General features: G+C 45.4%; 1 protein-coding gene across 1 annotated transcript in view; it reads left to right on the forward strand.

Moving 5' to 3' along the window:
• The first annotated feature begins 5576 nt into the window (after window positions 1-5576).
• Window positions 5577-22232, forward strand: part of LOC138665410 (gastrula zinc finger protein XlCGF48.2-like) — an 81039-nt gene continuing 64383 nt past the window's right edge. Inside the window, exon 1 of the mRNA XM_069752862.1 lies at window positions 5577-5656. The gene's annotated coding sequence lies outside the window, so the exon portion shown is untranslated. The remainder of the gene's footprint in view (window positions 5657-22232) is intronic.

Below are 22232 nucleotides of genomic sequence, written 5' to 3' on the forward strand. Positions count from 1 at the left end.
ACGGATGACAACAGTGGTGGATGATCGCCGCATACTTAATTTGGTGAAGAAGAACCCGTTCACAACATCAACTGAAGTCCAGAACACTCTCAGTGAAGTAGGTGTATCTGTCTCTAAGTCAACAGTAAAGAGAAGACTCCATGACAGTAAATACAAAGGGTTCACATCTAGATGCAAACCATTCATCAATACCAAAAATAGACAGGCCAGAGTTAAATTTGCAGAAAAACACCTCAAGAAGCCAGCTCAGTTCTGGAAAAGTATTCTATGGACAGATGAGACAAAGATCAACCTGTACCAGAATGATGGGAAGAAAAAAGTTTGGAGAAGAAAGGGAACGGCACATGATTCAAGGCACACCACATCCTCTGTAAAACATGGTGGAGGCAACGTGATGGCATGGGCATGCATGGCTTTCAATGGCACTGGGTCACTTGTGTTTATTGATGACATAAGAGCAGACAAGAGTAGCCGGATGAATTCTGAAGTGTACCGGGATATACTTTCAGCCCAGATTCAGCCAAATGCTGCAAAGTTGATTGGACGGCGCTTCATAGTACAGATGGACAATGACCCCAAGCATACATCCAAAGCTACCCAGGAGTTCATGAGTGCCAAAAAGTGGAACATTCTGCAATGGCCAAGTCAATCTCCAGATCTAAACCCAATTGAGCATGCATTTCACTTGCTCAAATCCAGACTTAAGACGGAAAGACCCACAAACAAGCAAGACCTGAAGGCTGCGGCTGTAAAGGCCTGGCAAAGCATTAAGAAGGAGGAAACCCAGCGTTTGGTGATGTCCATTGTTTCCAGACTTAAGGCAGTGATTGCCTCCAAAGGATTTTCAACAAAATATTGAAAATAAAAATATTTTGTTTGGGTTATGTTTATTTGTCCAATTACTTTTGACCTCCTAAAATGTGGAGTGTTTGTAAAGAAATGTGTACAATTCCTACATTTTCTATCAGATATTTTTGTTCAACCCTTCAAATTAAATGTTACAATCTGCACTTGAATTCTGTTGTAGAGGTTTCATTTCAAATCCAATGTGGTGGCATGCAGAGCCCAACTCGCGAAAATTGTGTCACTGTCCAAATATTTCTGGCCCTAACTGTAGTCTCCTAACAAGTCTATACATTTAGTCCATCTGTTTTCTAAACTTAGAATTCCCTTAGAAAAAATTCTTGATCTTGACCCTCAAAAAAATCCCCAACAGCAGTTATCACGTCGCTATTGTCATCAAATTTCTTGTCCCGGAGGTGTTCCTTGAGCCGAGGAAAGAGAAAGAAGTCACTGGGGGCTAGATCTGGCCAATAGGGGGGGGTGTGCCACCCGTTCAAAGCCCGCTTCTTGAATGGTAGCCATGGCAACTGCAGCTTTGTGAGCCGGCGCGTTATCTTGGTGAAACAGCACTCCAGCCCGCAGTTTGCCGCGCCTTTTCTCCTTGATAGCCTCCCACAATCTTCTTATTTGTTCTGCGTAGTAGGAGCCCGTAATAGTGGCTCCCTTCTCCAAATAGTCCACCATAATAATTCCTTCAGCGTCCCAAAAAACGGACGCCATAACCTTCCCTGCTGAGCTTGACACTTTGAATTTCTTCGTCTCGTTTCCACGTCATCGATTGTTGTTTAGTTTTGGGATCAAAGTGGTGGATCCAGGTCTTGTCCATGGTCAAAAAACGTGACAAAAAATTTTCCATGTCTGCTTGGAACTTTTCGAGATTTGCTATTGAAATGTCAACTCATTTCTTCTTTTGCTTGTCGGTTAACATTTTTGGCACCCAACGCGCGGAGACCTTTCTCATATGCAATTCTTTTGCAAGGATTCGTTGAATACTGCCATATGAGATCCCTGTGACCTCAGCTACATGCCTGATAGTCACTCTTCGATCTGCCAATACAACTTCTTCAACTTTTTTCACATTTTCTTCATTGAGGGATGTGGATGGGCGTCCTTCACGATGTTCATCTTCCGTCGATGTTCTTCCCAGCTTAAATTCCTTGGCCCAGAATGCAACTGTGGAATATGGAGAAGAGTCCCCCAATGTTTCCACCAAGTCGCTGTGTATGTCTTTGGTAGTCATTTTTTTCAAGCAGAGGTATTTGATGACAGCTCTGAGCTCTTTTTTTCCATTTTGATGTTCACTCCTCGGCAGTTCATATTCAAATGAATGTAGCTCCCGGGAATCGTGGTCTATTTAAGTGATTTTTTTTTCCTGGACTAGTGGGTACCTAAGAGAGAAGAAAACATTTTATTCTAATTTCTGTGTGCAATAGAAATAACCGATTATCATTACTTTTGGATCGCCCCTCGTACTTTCTTCGGAAGCTCAGGTCATTCAATGTGTGCAGTAAAATGCTGGAAATGTTCTATCAGTCCGTTGTGGCAAGCACCATTTTTTCTGCTATCATATGCTAGGGCAGTAGTGTGTGGGCATCTGACGCTAATAAGCTCAACAAACTTATGAAGAAGGCAAGCGCGGTTGTTGGCCTCCATCTCGACTCTTTTGAGGAGGTATTGGAGGATAGGATTCAGCAGAAGTGTAGGGCTATAACGATCAATAATACACACCCACTATACGAGCTGTTCTTGAAGCAGAAGAGCACATTCAGCAGCTGCCTAATCCTACTAAGGTGCAAGAAGAAATTCAGAAAATCGTTTGTACCTACTGCTATGGGGGATGTATAATAATTTCCCAAGGGTGGTAGACAACAATGACTGATTGCAGGTGTACTAATGTCTATTAAAGGGACACTGTCACCTGAATTTGGAGGGAACAATCTTCAGCCATGGAGGCGGGGTTTGGGGGTTTTTGATTCACCCTTTCCTTGCATGCTGGCTGCAATATTGGATTGAAGTTCATCTTGCCTTGCGCAGGCGTGTACTATGGAGGACAGAGAATGAACTTCAATCCAATATTGCAGCCAGCGGGTAAGGAAAGGGTGAATCAAACACCCGAAAACCCCGCCTCCATGGCTGAAGATTGTTCCCTCCAAATTCAGGTGACAGTGTCCCTTTAAGCCTACTTTCACACATCAGGTTTTTTTGTTTCAGGCAGAATCCGGGTAATGTTCCAAAAAACGGATCCGTTGTGATAGAGAGAGAAAAAACATCAGTTACTTATTCAAATCTGTAAAATTGGGCTGTTTGCCCACTTTTATGCCAGTTCTGAAGCCCAGAACCTATTTGGGCCAGGCTGAAGAGACCTGGTTTTGATGTGGGGCTCCCTGTTCAATCTGTATACACTGTGATATCAGTGGCCCAAAGGCATTTAACCCCTTAAAAAATCAGTTACTTATTTAAATATGTGAAAATGGGCTGTTTGACCACTTTGATGCTTATTCTGGTGCCCAGAACCCATTTTGGCCAGGCTGCAGGGACCTTGGTTTGATATGAGGCATAACTGTGTATTCGAAGTGTGAGATCAGTGGCCTAAAGTCACTTACCCCCTTAAAGACATCAGTTATTTATTCAGATCTGTGGAAATCAGCTGTTTGCCCACTTTGATGCCAGTTCTGATGCCCAGAACCTATTTGGGCCAGGCTGGAGAGACCTGGGTTTCATGTGGGGCTCCCTGTTCCATATGTCTGCAGTGTGATATCAGTGGCCCAAAGTCATTTAACCCCGTAAAAACATCAGTTACTTATTCAAATCTGTCCACTTTGATGCCAATTCCAATGCCAGGGCCAGGCTAGAGAGACCTGGGTTTGATGCGGGCATCACTACCTCTGTATTCTTAGTGTGAGGTCAGTGGCCCAAAGTCATTTAACCCCTTTAAAACACCAGTTATTCAAATGGCCAAGATCGACTGTCCACTTTGATGCCAGCTCTGATGCCCAAAACCTATTTGGGCCAGGCTGAAGAGACCTGGTTTTGATTTGGGGCTCCCTGTTCTATATGTTTGCACTGTCATATCAGTGGCCCAAAGTCATTTAACCCCTTAAAAACATCAGTTACTTATTCAAATCTGAGAAAGTGGGCTGTTTGCCCACTTTGATGCCAGTTCTGATGCCCAGAACCCATTTGGCCCAGGCTGGAGAGACCTGGTTTTGATGTGGGGCTCCGTGTTCTATATGTCTGCACTGTGAAATCATTGGACCAGAGTCATTCTTCAATGCTCTTTGGTGCCCACGTTGATGCCCATTTTTGTGTCAGTTTTTTTTTTTTATAGTTGTTTTTAAGTGTATTCACATCAGGGCACATCGTTGCATTGTTTTATTATTGTGATGCTTATTTTTTGTTGTTAAACCTATAAAATACAGAAAAGAATAAATTGCTGAATAAGAAACTGAACCAATGAGAAACCAACTTCAGCCTCGTCCATGGTGCAGCCCCTCAGTCCTCTCCTCTCAGAGCTCCATGGTGCAGCCCCTCAGTCCTCTCCTGTCAGAGCTCCATGGTGCAGCCCCTCAGTCCTCTCAGAGCTCCATGGTGCAGCCCCTCAGTCCTCTCCTGTCAGAGCTCCATGGTGCAACCCCTCAGTCCTCCCCTGTCAGAGCTCCATGGTGCAGCCCCTCAGTTCTCTCCTGTCAGAGCTCCATAGTGCAGCCCCTCAGTCCTCCCCTGTCAGAGCTCCATAGTGCAGCCCCTCAGTCCTCTCCTGTCAGAGCTCCATAGTGCAGCCCCTCAGTCCTCTCCTGTCAGAGCTCCATGATGCAGCCCCTCAGTCCTCCCCTGTCAGAGCTCCATGGTGCAGCCCCTCAGTCCTCTCCTGTCAGAGCTCCATGGTGCAGCCCCTCAGTCCTCTCCTGTCAGAGCTTCATGGTGCAGCCCCTCAATCCTCTCCTGTCAGAGCTCCATGATGCAGCCCCTCAGTCCTCCCCTGTCAGAGCTCCATGGTGCAGCCCCTCAGTCCTCTCCTGTCAGAGCTCCATGGTGCAGCTCCTCAGTCCTCTCCTGTCAGAGCTCCATGGTGCAGCCCCTCAGTCCTCTCCTGTCAGAGCTCCACGGTGCAGCCCCTCAGTCCTCTCCTGTCAGAGCTCCATAGTGCAGCCCCTCAGTCCTCTCCGAGCTCCATAGTGCAGCCCCTCAGTCCTCTCCGAGCTCCATGGTGCAGCCCCTCAGTCCTCTCCTGTCAGAGCTCCATGGTGCAGCTCCTCAGTCCTCTCCTGTCAGAGCTCCATGGTGCAGCCCCTCAGTCCTCTCCTCTCAGAGCTCCATGGTGCAGCCCCTCAGTCCTCTCCTGTCAGAGCTCCATGGTGCAGCCCCTCAGTCCTCTCCTGTCAGAGCTCCATAGTGCAGCCCCTCAGTCCTCTCCGAGCTCCATGGGGCAGCCCCTCAGTCCTCTCCTCTCAGAGCTCCATGGTGCAGCCCCTCAGTCCTCTCCTGTCAGAGCTCCATGGTGCAGCTCCTCAGTCCTCTCCTGTCAGAGCTCCATCCATGGTGCAGCCCCTCAGTCCTCTCCTGTCAGAGCTCCATAGTGCAGCCCCTCAGTCCTCTCCGAGCTCCATGGGGCAGCCCCTCAGTCCTCTCCTCTCAGAGCTCCATAGTGATGTGCAGCCCCTCATCTCCCGTGTCTCTTCCACAGCAGCCTCAGCACAGAGCAACTTCCTGCTATCAGGACTTCACTGGATGAAGGAGGCCCCACCCCTTCCGGTGACAACATTACCTCAAGAAACCAACTCCATTCTATTCTAGTCGGTACCTTCGCTCAGGGGTAAGGAGCGCGGCTGTGGCGGACTGGCAGGCTTTATTACCCTTTTCTTGCTCGGCCTTAAAGGAGAACGCCACCTTTTGTACCCCGTATGTGATTTCTCTGCAGGCTGCTGTGGGCGCAGGATGTTCTTGTCAGTGCTGCCTGTCACCAGTACGTCCATAGCTAGAAATGGCCGGTGTAGGCACAGCGCCTGCCCTAGCTGCCCGGCTCCTGTGTATACAGCTGCGGGGCCTGTGGAGAGCGTGTAGTGGGTGCGCAGGGCATGGCCGCCTGTGTTCTGCTGCCGGACTGTCCTGTGCTTGCAGTTGGGAATGGAGCTACGTCAGGAGACGTGTACTGGGCTCCCAGTATAGGCCTCTTTCACATTTTCGTCAGTGCGGGGCTGTCGCAAACCATGGGCCCCACGTACCGACAGACGTTGTGCACATTGTGGGCAGCGGATGCAGTTTTCAGACACATCCGCTGCCCATTGTGAGTGACGGGGAGGAGGGGGCGGAGTCCCGGCCGCGCATACGCGGTCGGAAATGGTGGTTTCGATGGACAAAAAAAGTTACATTGAACGGTTTTTCGTAACGACGGGCCGCCAAATACCGACACATCCAGTGCACGACGTATGGAACGGGTGTCCATACGTCACGATGCGTCGGTAATACAAGTCTATGTGGAAGAAACGCATCCTGCGGGTGACTTTGCAGGATGCGTTTTTTCACAGAACGACGCATTGCGACGTTCACATTCCGACAGAAGTGTGAGAGAGGCCCATAGAATACTATGGGTAACTTATATCTGGGACTGGCCTTACCTAACACTTGCATCTCCTTATGGTGACTGTGGAGATACCACGCTGGTAGTACCGGTGGCTCGTAGCCAGCTAAGTAGTGTCCCCCTTTTTTTTCCCATCCAACCACACATGATGTTTATTTGACACAACAGGATCCTTGCTATTTTGATCAAGATCTTTAATGCGTCTCTATATATTGACTTTTTTCCTTTTTCATCACTTTACCATACCCCTTTGTACTGTACTCATTTTATTGTTGTCCTATTAACCCCTTCATGACCTTGGGATTTTCTGTTTTTCCGTGTTAATTTTTCGCTCTCCTCCTTCCCAGAGCCATAGCTTTTTTATTTTTCCGTCAATATGGCCATGTGAGGGCTTATTTTTTGCGGGACAAGTTGCACTTTTGAACAACATTATTGGTTTTACCATGTCGTGTACTAGAAAATTGGAAAAAAAATTCCAAGTGCGGTGAAATTGCAAAAAAAAAGTGCAATCCCATGCGTGTTTTTTGTTTGGCTTTTTTGCTAGATTCACTAAATGCTAAAACTGACCTGTCATTATGACTCTACAGACCATTACGAGTTCATAGACACCAAACATGTCTAGGTTATTTTTTTAAAGGGAACCTGTCACCCCGTTTTTTGAGATTGAGCTATAAATACTGTTAAATAGGGCCTGCGCTGTGTGTTCCTATAGTGTATGTAGTGTACCCCGATTCCCCACCTATGCTGAGATATAACTTACCAAAGTCGCCGTTTTCGCCTGTCAATCAGGCTGGTCAGGTCGGGAGGGCGTGGTGACATCGCTGGTTCTTCCTCAGCTTTACGTTGGTGGCGTAGTGGCGTAATGGTGAACAAGCAGCGCGCGATCTGCGCTGTAATCCCTTGCATCGGTGGGGGCGGCCATCTTCCTGGGGCCGCGCGTGCGCAGATCGAGTGCTCTGCTGCACGGGGCTTCAGGAAAATGGCCGCGGGATGCCGCGCGTGCGCATTAGAGATCGCGGCGGCCATTTTCCCAAAGCCGAGTTTGCATCTCGGCTTTGGGAAAATGGCCGCCGCGATCTCTAATGCGCACGCGCGGCATGCCGCGGCCATTTTCCTGAAGCCCCGTGCAGCAGAGCACTCGATCTGCGCACGCGCGGCCCCAGGAAGATGGCCGCCCCCACCGATGCAAGGGATTACAGCGCAGATCGCGCGCTGCTTGTTCACCATTACGCCACTACGCCACCAACGTAAAGCTGAGGAAGAACCAGCGATGTCACCACGCCCTCCCGACCTGACCAGCCTGATTGACAGGCGAAAACGGCGACTTTGGTAAGTTATATCTCAGCATAGGTGGGGAATCAGGGTACACTACATACACTATAGGAACACACAGCGCAGGCCCTATTTAACAGTATTTATAGCTCAATCTCAAAAAACGGGGTGACAGGTTCCCTTTAAGTGGTGAAAAAAATTAAAAACTTTTCTATAAAAAAAAAAAAAAAAATTGCGCAATTTTCCGATACTCGTATCGTCTCCAAATTTTCATGATCTGGGGTCGGGTGAGGGCTTTTTTTTTTTGCGTGCCAAGATGACATTTTTAGTGATACCATTTTGGTGCAGATACGTTCTTTTGATCGCCCGATATTGCATTTTAATGCAATGTCGCGGCGACCAAAAACATTTTTTCTCACTACGCCGTTTAGCGATGAGGTTAATCCTTTTTTTCTTATTGATAGACCAGGCAATTCTGAACGCGGCAATACCAAATATTTATATATTTGATTTTATTTTTATTGTTTTATTTTGAATGGGGCGATTTAAACTTTTATATATTTTTATTTTATTTTATTTATTTCATATTTTTTTTAAACTTCTTTTTTTTTTTTTTTTTTTTTTTTTACTTTTGACAAGCTTCAATAGCTTCAGGGAAGCTAGAAGCTAGCATAGCCTGATCGGCTCTGCTACATAGCAGCGATCATCAGATCGCTCCTATGTAGCTTAATTACAGGCTTGCTATGAGCGCCGACCATAGGGTGGCGCTCACAGCAAGCCAGCATCAGGAACCATAGAGGTCTCAAGCAGACCTCTGGTTACTATGCCGATGCATCGCTGACCCCCCGATCATGTGAAGGGGTCAGCGATGCCCTCATTTCTGGCCGCGCAGCCGAAAGCGGTAGTTAAATGCCACTGTCAGCGTTTGACAGCGGCATTTAACTAGTTAATAACGGCGGATGAATCGCGATTCCACTCGCTGCTATTGCGCGCACATTTCAGCTGTTCAAAACAGCTGACATGTCGCGGCTTTGATGTGGGCTCACCGCCAGAGCCCACATCAAAGCGAGGGATCTGATCTCAGACGTACTATCCCGTCCGAGATCAGAAAGGGGTTATCCAGGCTCTTATGAATGACAGCCTATCCATAGCTGATCAGCGGGGGTACAGAAAAGCAGACCTCAGAAAATATATTGATAAAGGGAATGTATCATCAGAAAATTACCATTCCATGAATTTACAGGAGTTTTCTGCAGACTCATTATCAGCAGAGGCAAGATTATAATAGGTTGCTAACAACTGTAATCATATATCATAACAGGATCCACCATTCACAATCAGTGATATCATACATGACTCTGTTCCCCCTCACTTCAAAAGGACCTTTGCACATGCTAGTTAGATGCTTCTATACTAATGAGCCAGACTATTGTTGCTAATATACATGTGCATTTCCTTAAGGCCGGTTTCACACGTCAGTGGCTCAGGTACGTGAGGTGACAGTTTCCTCACATACCAGAGACACTGACTCACGTAGACACATTGAAATCAATGTGTCTCTCCACATGTCAGCGTGTTTTCACGGACCGTGTTTCCGTGTGCAAAACACGGAGACATGTCAGTGTTCGTGGGAGCGCACGGATTACACGGACCCATTAAAGTCAATGGGTCTGTGTAAAACACGTACCGCACCCGGACGTTGTCCGTGTGCCGTGCAGGAGACAGCGCTACAGTAAGCGCTGTCACCCCCCACATGGTGCTGAAGCCGCCATTCATATCTTCTCTGCAGCAGCGTTTGCTGTAGAGAAGATATGAAAAATCCTTTTTCTTTTTTTGTTTTTCGTGTTTAAAATAAAGATCCCTGTCCCCACCCCCCTCCCACCCCCTGTGCGCCCGCCCGCTGTGCAGGAGACAGCGCTACAGTAAGCGCTGTCACCCCCCACATGGTGCTGAAGCCGCCATTCATATCTTCTCTGCAGCAGCGTTTGCTGTAGAGAAGATATGAAAAATCCTTTTTTTTTTTTTTGTTTCTCGTGTTTAAAATAAAGATTCCTGTCCCCACCCCCCTCCCACCCCCTGTGCGCCCGCCCGCTGTTATTAAAATACTCACCCGGCTCCCTAGCAGTGTGGGGCCGCCCATTACAGAAATGAATATGCGGCTCCACCCCTATCAGCAAACGCTGCTGCAGAGAAGATATGAATCGCGGCTTCAGCACGAGATGCAGGGGACAGCGCTTATCTCTAGCGCTGTCTCCTGCACGGTGCGTGTGGTACCCAGTGGGCACACGTGTGCCACAGAAACAGGCCACAGGGGGACACGGATAACTCCGGTACCGTTTTTTCCAGTACCGGAATTATCTGGACGTGTGGGACTGCCCTAAAGGACAGGGAGAGTCTAAAATAGCTCCAGCGGGAAAAGTACAAAATTTCTCATTTTTAATACAAATTATGATATTGAGAAAAAATTACCATTTAAAAAAAAAATACATTTATCACAAAAACATGATTTAACCCCTTTCTGCCAGCTGACGGAATAGTACGTCAGCTGGCAGATCCCCTACTTTGAGGTGGGCTCCGGCGGTGAGCCCACCTCAAAGCCGCGACATGTCAGCTGTTTTGTACAGCTGACATGTGCGCGCAATGAGCGCGAGCGGAATCGCGATCCGCCCGCGCTCATTAACTAGTTAAATGCCGCCGTCAAGCGCTGACAGCGGCATTTAACTAGCGCTCCCAGCCGGGAGTGCTCGCACCGCTGACCCCGTCACATGATCGGGGGTCAGCGGTGCATTGCCATAACAACCAGAGGTCTCCTTGAGACCTCTATGGTTGTTGATGGCTGATTGCTTTGAGCGCCACCCTGTGGTCGGCGTTCAAAGTACACCTGCATTTCTGCTACATAGAGGTGATATGTACTTCACCTCTATGTAGCAGGGGAGATCGAGTTGTGCATGCTTCTAGCCTCCTATGAAGGCTATTGAAGCATGCCAAAATAAAAAAAAAAAGTGTTTAAAAATATTAAAAAAATATATAAAAGTTCAAATCACCCCCCTTTCGCCCCAATCAAAATAAAACAATTAAAAAAAAATCAAACATGCACATATTTGGTATCGCCGCGTTCAGAATCACCCGATCTATCAATAAAAACAAAGGATTAACCTGACCGCTAAATGGCGTAGCGAGAAAAAAAAAAATCAAAACGCCAAAATTATGTTTTTTTGGTCGCCGTGACATTGCATTAAAATACAATATCGGGCGATCAATAGAACGTATCTACACCAAAATGGTATCACTAAAAACGCCAGCACGGCACGCAAAAAATAAGCCCTCACCTGACCCCAGGTCACAAAAATTGGAGACGCTACGGTATCGTAAAATCGCTCAATTTTTTTTTTCTTTTAGCAAACTTTGGAATTTTTTTCACCACTTAGATAAAAATAACCTAGACATGTTTGGTGTCTATGAACTTGTAATGACCTGGAGAATCATAATGTCAGGTCAGTTTTAGCATTTGGTGAACCTAGCAAAAAAGCCAAACAAAAAACAAGTGTGAGATTGCACTTTTTTTGCAATTTCATCACACTTGGAATTTTTTTTCCGTTTTCTGTTACATGGCATGGTAAAACCAATGGTATCGTGCAAAAGTACATCTCGTCCCGCAAAAAATAAGCCCTCACATGGCCATATTGACGGAAAAATAAAAAAGTTATGGCTCTGGGAAGGAGGGGAGCGAAAAACAAAAATGAATAAACGGAAAAAGCTCCGGGGGTGAAGGGGTTAAGCAATAGGTCATTTTCTGATGCCACATTCCCTTTAGCACACTAAGGATACACTATCACTTTTAAAAGTCTGGATATCCTCTTTAATGTTTTTTAGTCTGACTTTTCTCTTACATGTCCTGCCAATAGCTGTTTGTAATGCTTTAACCCCTTAAAGTCTGCTGATACGCTTTTTAACGGCAGCAGTTAAAGGTACTTATTCCTCAACGCCGTTTTTTTTAACAGCGCTGAGAAATAAGTATATGGCAACCACTAGCGTTGGAAAATCTCCGTGGTCTAAGATACGAGGGCTAGCTGAGACTCCGGAGAACATGATTTGGGTCGGTTTTTATCATCCCCAGCCACGTGATCGCTGTGGCTGGCACATGCACAGTGCGCACACCAGCATCTGCCGGTCGGCAACAATTGGAGATTTTTCCTATTTGGTTCATTTTTATCACTGTGATAGATTCTATCACAGTGATCAAAATAACAAAAAATTGTACATCAATCCCCTTTATCACCCCCTTAGTTAGGTAACAATAATAAGTTTAAAAAATTGTAATTTTTCCATTTTTTGCAGCTAGGGTTACGGTTGTGTTGGGGTTACGGTTGTGTTGGGGTTAGTGTCAACACATGAAGATGGAAACTCCCTTGACTTGGTCTTCTCCCGGCTTTGCTCAGTGGATGATTTCACAAACTCCCCTCTCCCACTCTCTGATCACAACCTTCTTTCATTCTCTATCAAGAACTGCCATCCCGCTCAGATCACCCCCACTTTCCACACTTATAGAAACATACAGGCCATTAACACCCAGAAACTTATGAAGAACTTGCAGTCCTCATTGGCCCCAATCTTCTCCATCTCATGTCCTGATTCTGCTCTGAAGCATTACAATGAAACCCTGCAAAGTGCTCTGGATGAAGCTGCTCCTCCTATACATAAAACAACTCGGCACAGACGGCAACAACCGTGGCACACGCTGCAAACACGTTTCCTGCAGCGGTGCTCCAGGTGCGCAGAACGTCTGTGGAGAAAATCTAATCTACCCGAAGATTTCATCCATTATAAGTTCATGCTAAAGACATACAATTCTGCCCTTCACCTCTCCAAACAAACCTACTTCAACACCCTCATCACCTCCCTGTCCAATAACCCTAAACGTCTCTTTGACACGTTCCAGTCCCTACTCAACCCAAGAGAGCAGGCCCCAACCACGGATCTCCGTGCTGACGATCTGGCCAATTACTTCAAAGAAAAAATTGACCACATTCGACAGGAAATCATCTCCCAATCTCTTCATACCATGCACTGTCCTCCCTCCCCCACTGCATCTAGTTCACTCTCTGACTTTGAAGCAGTTACAGAAGAAGAAGTAAGCAGGCTCCTTGCATCTTCTCGCCCGACCACTTGCACCAGTGACCCCATTCCGTCACATCTCCTCCAGTCCCTTTCCCCGGCTGTCACCTCTCACCTAACAATAATATTCAACCTTTCCCTCACTTCTGGTATTTTTCCCTCCTCATTTAAGCATGCCATCATACATCCACTACTTAAAAAACCATCCCTCGATCAAAACTGTGCCGCTAATTATAGACCTGTCTCTAATCTTCCCTTCATCTCTAAACTCCTCGAACGCCTGGTCCACTCCCGTCTTACCCGCCATCTCTCAGATAACTCTCTTCTCGACCCTCTTCAATCTGGCTTCCGCTCTTTACACTCTACTGATACTGCCCTCACTAAAGTCTCTAATGACCTACTAACAGCTAAATCTAATGGTCACTACTCCATGCTAATTCTCTTGGATCTCTCTGCAGCATTCGATACTGTGGATCATCAGCTCCTCCTCACTATGCTCCGCTCCATCGGCCTCAAGGACACCGTTCTCTCCTGGTTCTCCTCCTATCTCTCTGACCGATCCTTCACTGTATGTTTTGCTGGTTCCTCCTCCTCTCACCTTCCCCTTACTGTTGGGGTTCCTCAAGGATCAGTCCTAGGCCCCCTCCTCTTCTCGTTGTATACTGCCCCTATTGGACAAACAATCAGTAGATTTGGTTTCCAGTACCATCTCTATGCTGACGACACCCAATTATACACCTCTTCTCCTGTTGTCACGCCGACCTTTTTAGAAAACACCAGTGATTGTCTTACTGCTGTCTCTAACATCATGTCCTCCCTCTATCTGAAACTAAACCTGTCAAAAACTGAACTCCTCGTGTTATCTCCCTCTACTAACCTACCTTTGCCTGACATTGCCATCTCCGTGTGCGGTTCCACCATTACTCCAAAGCAACATGCCCGCTGCCTTGGGGTCATCCTTGATTCTGACCTTTCATTCACCCCCCACATTCGATCACTGGCTCGCTCTTCTTACCTGCATCTCAAAAACATTTCTAGAATTCGCCCTTTTCTTACTTTCGACTCTGCAAAAACTCTTACTGTTTCACTTATTCATTCTCATCTGGACTATTGCAACTCTCTACTAATCGGCCTCCCTCTTACCAAACTTTCCCCACTCCAATCTGTCCTGAATGCTGCTGCCAGGATCATATTCCTCACCAACCGTTACACCGATGCCTCTACCTTGTGCCAGTCATTACACTGGCTACCCATCCACTCCAGAATCCAGTACAAAACTACTACCCTCATCCACAAAGCACTCCATGGCTCTGCACCACCCTACATCTCCTCTCTGGTCTCAGTCTACCACCCTTCCCGTGCCCTCCGCTCCGCTAATGACCTCAGGTTAGCATCCTCAATTATCAGAACCTCCCACTCCCGTCTCCAAGACTTTACACGTGCTGCGCCGATTCTTTGGAATGCACTACCTAGGTTAATACGATTAATCCCCAATCCCCACAGTTTTAAGCGTACCCTAAAAACTCACTTGTTCAGACTGGCCTACCGCCTCAATGTATTAACCTAACGATCCCTGTGTGGCCTATTTTTGTATATATGTATATGTATATATATATATATATATATATATATATATATATATATATATATATATATATATATATATATATATATATATATATATATATATATAAAAACAGGTTCCTCGCATCATGTTCTAATTCACTTTATGCAGTTAATAGCCCTCTGTGTCTGTACTGCTACATACTTAGGCAGTTAACTTGTTCATGCAGCTTTACATGAACACCCGAGCCTTACAGTATGGCCGGTCCGAATAACTAAAGCAATTGTTACCATCCACCTCTCGTGTCTCCCCTTTTCCTCATAGTCTGTAAGCTTGCGAGCAGGGCCCTCATTCCTCCTGGTATCTGTTTTGAACTGTATTTCTGTTATGCTGTAATGTCTATTGTCTGTACAAGTCCCCTCTATAATTTGTAAAGCGCTGCGGAATATGTTGGCGCTATATAAATAAAAATTATTATTATTATTATTATTAGTGTTATGGTTAGGGTTGGGATTAGGGTTAGGGCTGTGTTAGGGTTGGAGTTAGAATTGGGGGGTTTCCACTGTTTAGGTACATTAGGGGGTCTCCAAATGTGACATGGTGCCTGCCATCGATTCCGGCCAATTTTGCATTCAAAAAATCGTACGGCGCTCCTTCTTTTCTGAGCTCTGCCATTTGCCCAAACAGTGGCTTTCCTCATTGTACGGGGCATCAGCATACTCTGGAGAAATAGCACAACAAATTTTGTGGTCCATTTTCTCCTGATACCCTTGTGAAAATAAAAAAATTTAGGTCTAAAGTAAATTTTTTGTGAAAAAAATTTAAATATTATTTTTGTCTTTCCACATTGCTTTAGATCTCGTGAAGCACCTGAAGGGTTAATAAACTTCTTAAATGTGGTTTTGCACACCATGAGGGGTGCAGTTTTTAGAATGGTGTCAATTTGGGTATTTTCTGACATATTGACCCCCCAAAGTCGCTTTAAGTGTGATGTCCATAAAAAAAAAAATGGTTTTGTAAATTTTGTTGGAAAAATGAGAAATCGCTGGTCAACTTTTAACCCTTATAACTTCCTAAGAAAAAAAATTATGTTTCCTAAATTGTGCTGATGTAAAGTAGACATGTGGGAAATGTTAACTATTTTGTGTGATATGACGCTCTGATTTAAGGGCACAAAAAGTAAAAGTTTGAAAATTGTAAAATTTTCAAAATTTTTGTCAAATTTTCATTAGTAAACGCAAGTCATATTGAATTTTACCACTTAGGCTACATTCACTCTAGCGTTTGGCAGGGTTGCGGATGGCAGCTTTCTTCCTCCGTGAAGCCCTGCCCACTGCTGCACCTCTTTCTTCAGCTCCGCCTATGTCTGCATGCATCCTGCATACCCTATCTTTAACATTGGGTAGGCAGGCCATGCGGATGCCTCCGCATGCATCGTTTTTTAAGCTGCGCCAACCGCAACAAAATGCAACCCGTTGTGTTTGATGCATGTCAGCACAGCATCAAGATGACGCTTGCGGAGGCATCTGCATACATCTGCATGGCCTGCGTTCTCTATGTTAAAGATAGGGTACGCAGGACGCATGCAGATGTAGGCAGAGCTGAAGGAAGAGGCGCGGCAGTGAGCGGGGCTTCACGGAGGAAGAAAGCTGCCATCCGCTGCCCTGCCGAATGCTACAGTGAAACCAGCCTTACATGAAGTACAATATGTCACAAAAAAACAGAATCACAATCAGTGGAATCCATTGAAGCGTTCCAGAGTTACAGTGGGTACCGAAAGCCTTCAGACCCCTTAAGGGTATGTGCACACGTTGCGGATTTGGCTGCAGATTTTTCTGCGCAGAAAACGCAAGGCAAAATGGTTGCGGAATTGATGCAGATTTCTTGTGGGTTACATGCGGATTTGTTTATGCGGATTGTCTTGCGTTTTTTTTTGATGTACGGATTTGCCTTACTCAATATATAGTCAATGGATGCAGAAACGCTGCGTTTTCACACAAAGAATTGACATGCTGCGGAAAATAAACTGCTGCGTTTTGGCGCAGAATTTTCCTTGGCATGTGCACAGCGGTTTTTGTTTTCCATGGGTTTACATGGTACTGTATACCGCCAAATCCACAACATGTGCACATACCCTTACATTTTTCACTCTTTGTTTCATTGCAGCCATTTGGTAAATTCAATAAAGTTAATTTTTTTTCTCATTAATGTACAGTGGGGAAAAAAAGTATTTAGTCAGCCACCAATTGTGCAAGTTTTCCCACTTAAAAAGATGAGAGAGGCCTGTAATTGATATCATAGGTGGACCACAGAGAGTCAAAATGTGAAAACAAATCCAAAAAACCACCTTGTCTAGTAATTTGGCAAGATTTATTTTGCAAAATATGGTGGAAATTAAGTATTTGGTCATTAACAAAAGTTCATCTCAATCTTTTGTTATATATCCTTTGTGGCAATGACAGGTCAAACGTTTTCTTTAAGTCTTCACGAGGTTGGCACACATTGTTGGTGGTATGTTGGCCCATTCCTCCATGCAGATCTTCTCTAAAGTAGTGATGTTTTGGGCCTGTCGCTAGGCAATACGGACTTTCAAATCTCTCCAAAGGTTTTCTGTGGGGTTGAGATCGGAAGACTGGCTATGCCACTCCATGACCTTCATATGCGTCTTAGGAAGCTACTCCTTCATTGCTCTGGCGGTGTACTTGGGATCATTATCATGCCGAAAGGCCCATCCACGTTTCATCTTCAATGACCTTGCTGATGGCAGGAGATTTGCACTCAAAATCTCACGATACATGTCCCCATTCATTTTTTTTCATGTACACGGATCAGTCGTCCTGGTTCCTTTGCAGAGAAATAGCCCCAAAGCATGAAATTGCCTCCCCCATGCTTCACAATAGGTATGGTGTTCTTTGGATGCAACTCAGCATTCTGTCTCCTCCAAACACGACGAGTTTTGTTTCTACCAAACAGTTCTACCATATGACATTTTCCCAATACTCTTCTGGATAATCCAAATGCTCTGTAGCAAACTTCAGATGGGCCCGGACATGTACTATCTTAAGGTACCTTCACACATAACGATATTGTTAACGATATCGTTGCTATTTGTGACGTAGCAACGATATCGTTAATGAAATCGCTATGTGTGACAGCGACCAACGATCAGGCCCCTGCTGGGAGATCGTTGGTCGCTGAATAAAGTCCAGAACTTTATTTCGTCGCTGGACTCCTGCTGACATCGCTGGATCGGCGTGTGTGACACCGATCCAGCGATGTCTTCACTGGTAACCAGGGTAAACATCGGGTAACTAAGCGCAGGGCCGCGCTTAGTAACCCGATGTTTACCCTGGTTACCATGCTAAAAGTAAAAAAAAACAAACACTACATACTTACCTACCGCTGTCTGTCCTCCAGCGCTGTGCTCTGCTCTCCTCCTGTACTGTCTGTGAGCCGGAAAGCAGAGCGGTGACGTCACCGCTCTGCTTTCCGGCTCACAGACAGTACAGGAGGAGAGCAGAGAAGCAGAGAGCGCAGCGCTGGAGGACAGACGGCTGTAGGTAAGTATGTAGTGTTTGTTTTTTTTTACTTTTAGCATGGTAACCAGGGTAAACATCGGGTTACTAAGCGCGGCCCTGCGCTTAGTTACCCGATGTTTACCCTGGTTACCGGCATCGTTGGTCGCTGGGGAGCGGTCTGTGTGACAGCTCTCCAGCGACCAAACAGCGACGCTGCAGCGATCCGGATCGTTGTCGGTATCGCTGCAGCGTCGCTTAATGTGAAGGGGCCTTTAAACAGGGGGACACGTCTAGCACTGTAGGATCTGAGTCCCTGGCAGCGTAGTGTGTTACTGATGTAGCCTTTGTTACTGTGGTTTTAGCTCTATGCAGGTCATTCACTAGGTCTCACCTGTGTCGTTCTTGGATTTTTGCTCACCATTCTTGTGATCATTTTGACCCCACGGTGTGAGATCTTGCGTGGAGCCCCAGATCGAGGGAGATTATCAGTGGTCTTGTTTGTCTTCCATTTTCTTATAATTGCTCCCACAGTTGATTTCATCCCACCAAGCTGCTTGCCTATTGCAGATTCAGTCTTCCCAGCCTGTTGCAGGGCTACAATTTTGTTTCTGGTGTCCTTTGACAGCTCTTTTGTCTTCATAGTGGAGTTTAGAGTGTGACTGTTTGAGGTTGTGGACAGGTGTCTTTTATACTGATAACAAGTTCAAACAGGTGCCATTACTACAGCTAATGAGCGGAGGACAGAGGAGCCTCTTAATGAAGTTACAGGTCTGTGAGAGCCAGAAATCTTGCATGTTTTTAGGTGACCAAATACTTATTTTCCACCATAATTTGCAAAATAAATCTTGCAAATCAGATAAGGTGATTTTCTGGATTTGTTTTCTCATTTTGACTCTTAGTTGTGGTTTACTTATGATGTCAATTACAGGCCTTTCTCATCTTTTTAAGTGGGACATCTTGCACAATTGGTGGCTGACTAAATACTTTTTTTCCCCCACTGTACACTCTGCACCCCATCTTGACTGAAAAAAAGAGAAATGTAGTAATTCTTGCAGATTTATTAACCCCTTTCTGTCATTGGACGTACTATTCCGTCCATGTGGGGTGGGCCCTAATTCCCAAGGACGGAATAGTACGTCCAGTGCGATAGGCCGCACTCACGGGGCCAGCGCGGCCGATCGCGGCCGGGTGTCAGCTGACTATCGCAGCCCCCGGCACATTAACCCCCCGGCACACCGCAATCAAACATGATCGCGGTATTCCGGCGGTATAGGGAAGCATCGCGCAGGGATGGGGCTCCCTGCGGACTTCCCTGAGACCCCCGGAGCAACGCGATGTAATCGTAAGGGTCTCTTACCTCCTCCTCCCTGCAGCAGGCCCGAATCCAAGATGGCCGCGGCATCCGGGTCCTGCAGGGAGGTGGCTTCACTGCGCCTGTTCAGAGCAGGAGTCGGGAATCCTCCAGGAGTGCATGTCAGATCGCTGATCTGACACAGTGCACAGCAAAGTGTCAGATAAGCGATCTTACACTATAACATGATGCCCCCCCCTGGGGCAATGTTGTAGTGTAAAAAAAATATATATATATATACATTTCTTTATCTAAATAAAAAAAACAATAAAAGTACACATATTTAGTATCGCCGCGTCCGTAACGACCCCACCTATAAAACTATATCACTAGTTAACCCCTTCAGTGAACACCGTAAAAAAAAAAAGGAAAAAAACAACGCTTTATTCTCATACCGCTAAACAAAAAGTGGAATAACACGCGATCAAAAAGACTGATATAAATAACCATGGTACCGCTGAAAACGTCATCGTGTCCCGCAAAACACGAGCCGCCATACAGCATCATCAGCGAAAAAATAAAAAAGTTATAGTCCTCAGAATAAAGCAATGCAAAAATAATTATTTTTTCTATAAAATAGTTTTTATCGTATAAAAGCGCCAAAACATAAAAAAAATGATATAAATGAGGTATCGCTGTAATCGTACTAACCCGAAGAATAAAACTGCTTTATCAATTTTACCAAACGCGGAACGGTATAAACGTCTCCCCCAAAAGAAATTCATGAATAGCTGGTTTTTGGTCATTCTGCTACTCAAAAATCGGAATAAAAAGCGATCAAAAAATGTCACGTGCCTGAAAATGTTACCAATAAAAACGTCAACTCGTCCCGCAAAAAACAAGACCTCACATGACTCTGTGGACCCAAATCTGGAAAAATTATAGCTCTCAAAATGTGGTAACGCAAAAAATATTTTTTGCAATAAAAAGAGTCTTTCAGTGTGTGACGGCTGCCAATCATAAAAATCCGCTAAAAACCCCGCTATAAATGTAAATCAAACCCCCCTTCATCACCCCCTTAGTTAGGGAAAAATTAAAACATTAAAAAAAAGTATTTATTTCTATTTTCCCATTAGGGTTAGGGTTGGGGCTACGTTTAAGGCTACAGTTAGGGTTGGGGCTAAACTTAGGGTTGGGGCTAAAGTTAGGGTTAGGGTTTGGATTACATTTGCGGTTGGGATTAGGGTTAGGGGTGTGTCTGGTTTAGGGGTGTGGTTAGGGTTACCGTCGCGATTAGGGTTAGGGGTGTTTTTGGATTAGGGTTTCAGTTATAATTGGGGGGTTTCCACTGTTTAGGCACATCAGGGGCTCTCCAAACGCGACATGGCGTCCGATCTCAATTCCAGCCAATTCTGCGTTGAAAAAGTAAAACGGTGCTCCTTCCCTTCCGAGCCCTCCCGTGCGCCCAAACAGGGGTTTACCCCAACATATGGGGTATCAGCGTACTCAGGACAAATAGGACAACACCTTTTGGGGTCCAATTTCTCCTGTTACCCTTGGGAAAATACAAAACTGGGGGCTAAAAAATAATGTTGTGGGAAATTTTTTTTTTTTTCACGGCTCTGCGTTATAAACTGTAGTGAAACACTTGGGGGTTCAAAGTTCTCACCACACATCTAGATAAGTTCCTTGGGGGGTCTAGTTTCCAATATGGGGTCACTTGTGGGGGGTTTCTACTGTTTAGGTACATTAGGGGCTCTGCAAATGCAATGTGACGCCTGCAGACCAATCCATCTAAGTCTGCATTCCAAATGGCGCTCCTTCCCTTCCGAGCCCTCCCATGCGCTCAAACGGTGGTTCCCCCCCACATATGGGGTATCAGCATACTCACGACAAATTCGACAACAACTTTTAGGGTCCAATTTCAACTGTTACCCTTGGAAAAATACAAAAACTGTGGGCTAAAAAATAATTTCTGTGGAAAAAAAAAAAAAGATTTTTTTATTTGCACGGCTCTGCATTATAAACTTCTGTGAAGCACTTGGTGGGTCAAAGTGCTCACCACACATCTAGATAAGTTCATTAGGGGGTCTACTTTCCAAAATGGTGTCACTTGTGGAGGGTTTCAATGTTTAGGCACATCAGTGGCTCTTGAAACGCAACATGGCGTCCCATCTCAATTCCTGTCAGTTTTGCATTGAAAAATCAAACGGCGCTCCTTCCCTTCCGAGCTCTCCCATGCACCCAAACAGTGGATTACCCCCACAAATGGGGTATGAGCGTACTCAGGACAAATTGTACAACAACTTTTGGGGTCCAATTTCTTCTCTTACCCTTGGGAAAATAAAAAATTGGCGGCGAAAAGATCATTTTTGTGAAAAAATATGATTTTTTATTTTTACGGCTCTGCATTATACACTTCTGTGAAGCACTTGGTGGGTCAAAGTGCTCACCACACATCCAGATAAGTTCCTTAGGGGGTCTACTTTCCAAAATGGTGTCACTTGTGGGGGGTTTCAATGTTTAGGCACATCAGTGGCTCTCCAAACGCAACATGGCGTCCCATCTCAATTCCTGTCAATTTTGCATTGAAAAGTCAAATGGCGCTCCTTCGCTTCCGAGCTCTGTCATGCGCCCAAACAGTGGTTTACCCCCACATATGGGGTATCAGTGTACTCAGGACAAATTGTACAACAACTTTTGTGGTCCATTTTCTCCTGTTACCTTGGTAAAATAAAACAAATTGGAGCTGAAGTAATTTTTTTGTGAAAAAGGTTAAATGTTCATTTTTATTTAAACATTCCAAAAATTCCTGTGAAACACCTAAAGGGTTAATAAACTTCTTGAATGTGGTTTTGAGCACCTTGAGGGGTGCAGTTTTTAGAATGGTGTCACACTTGGGTATTTTCTATCATATAGACCCCTCAAAATGACTTCAAATGAGATGTGGTCCCTAAAAAAAATGGTGTTGTAAAAATGAGAAATTGCTGGTCAACTTTTAACCCTTATAACTCCCTAACAAAAAACAATTTTGGTTCCAAAATTGTGCTG

The sequence above is a fragment of the Ranitomeya imitator genome, chromosome 2, assembly GCF_032444005.1.
Source record: "Ranitomeya imitator isolate aRanImi1 chromosome 2, aRanImi1.pri, whole genome shotgun sequence".
Lineage (NCBI taxonomy): Eukaryota > Metazoa > Chordata > Amphibia > Anura > Dendrobatidae > Ranitomeya > Ranitomeya imitator.